Source organism: Acomys minous, assembly GCF_964271855.1.
Source record: "Acomys minous genome assembly, chromosome: 4".
NCBI classification, from domain to species: domain Eukaryota; kingdom Metazoa; phylum Chordata; class Mammalia; order Rodentia; family Muridae; genus Acomys; species Acomys minous.
The window spans coordinates 75145342-75147021 of NC_140486.1; positions in this window are offsets into that span (position 1 = coordinate 75145342).

A 1680-nucleotide genomic window follows, 5' to 3' on the forward strand; every position below is an offset into this window, starting at 1 on the left:
CCCCAATATCAGCAGGAAGTAGCCACAGATGATTACTTCACCCCTTATCCATTTATTATCAAAAGAGCTGGGATGTGTGGTTTCAGACACTCTTGTCCTATCCACTGCAGGGTGTGGCTCACATGTCCTGCCCCCTACTCATTATGTAATCCAGACATTTTTGGTTCCTCTCTCTTCTCCAGCTCACTCTCTTTTCTTTCTTTCTGTGTGTTCTGTCTCTCTCTGTGTGTCCCTCTGTCTCTGTCTCTCTGTCTCTGTTTCTCTCTCTCTCCCCATCTCTCTCTCTCCTACCTTCCCCCTGCATGGCACCTGAGAGCTGCTTCCAATAAACCAACTTTTATATACTATAATTTCATCTTGCCTTTTACTCATTCTGATATTTCAATCACATGTGATCTAATCTAGGCCTAGAATGTTTTCAAGTCTCCGAGACTTACTGCTGAGTAAGCTCACACTTTCTAGTTCTTTCTGAACTCTGGCTGGCTGGTTCAACTCAGCTGTTCTGGCTCAAACTCCTCTCCTAGCTGACTGATTCAATCTGACTTCTCTCTTGGTCTCTGACTGAATTGCTCTGCTTGGCCTCAAACTAACTCGAGCAATCTGTTCTAATCTTCTGTCTTCTTCTCATTCTCTGGTTCATTCTGGCTTCACCTGTGTCTTAGCCTGTTCTCTCTTCAACCTTTCTAAAACTCTCCTGGTAAAACTGCCTCTGAATTCCAGGAACTGAACTGCCATGAATTCAACTCCACTGCCCTGCCTCTCAACTTGCTGACTCAATGGAATTGCATGAACAGCACTAACTAGAATTCAGAGATCTGCCTGCCTCTGTCTCCTTAGTGCTGGGATTAAAGGCGTGCACCACCACACCTAGACCTAAGCTTTTCTTTACCTGAAACTTGCTCTGTACAAGGCTGGCCTTGAACTCAGAAATCTGTTTGCCTCTGCCTCCTGGGATTAAAGGCTTATCTGTATACCAGCTGGATCACACAGACCCAGAAGGTCTTTGGATATGATTTCTTGCCAAAACAACCATCTCTGAATTGAAATCCCTCTACAGAGAAGTGTGTGATGAATGCTACCTGTTAAAGGCCATTTTTGTTTCTCTTTTCCCCTAAATTGGATATATTTAATTCAAAGCCCCAAAACACTTAACTCTTGTTATATGAATGTAATGTGAGTCAGGTGCACTCTTGTTAAACATCAATTTTATTATAATTTGTATTTTTTGTTGTATTTATTTATGCAAACTGAATCAACATCCTCAGAATTCAGGAACTGAACAACCTTAGCAAATCTGATAACCAATACAGGAGCCCTGACACCAGTGTGCATTTTAATCCTGGAGTCGAATCTGCACTGCAAAAGAAAAGATCATGGCGCTGAGAGTTGCAGAGATACTGTAGAAACTTAGTGATGCTCACAGAACCACAGCAAAGGCTCCTCCTGTTACTGCTACAGGAAGGCGCGGGTGATTGCGTCATCTCGCTGTCGTTCAATCACTGTGACAGAAAGGACGAGGCCTTCGGTGGGCGGAGTGTTGCTCACTTCCGCTTCTGGCCGAGCATATAGAGAGGGTTGAAGAGGCCGATACAAAAGCTCTTTGTATTTAATAACTGTAGCGGTATCAGTAGGGTTTTATTATGTGAGCGGCCAGGCGTCGCTCTTCCTGCAACTGTCTTA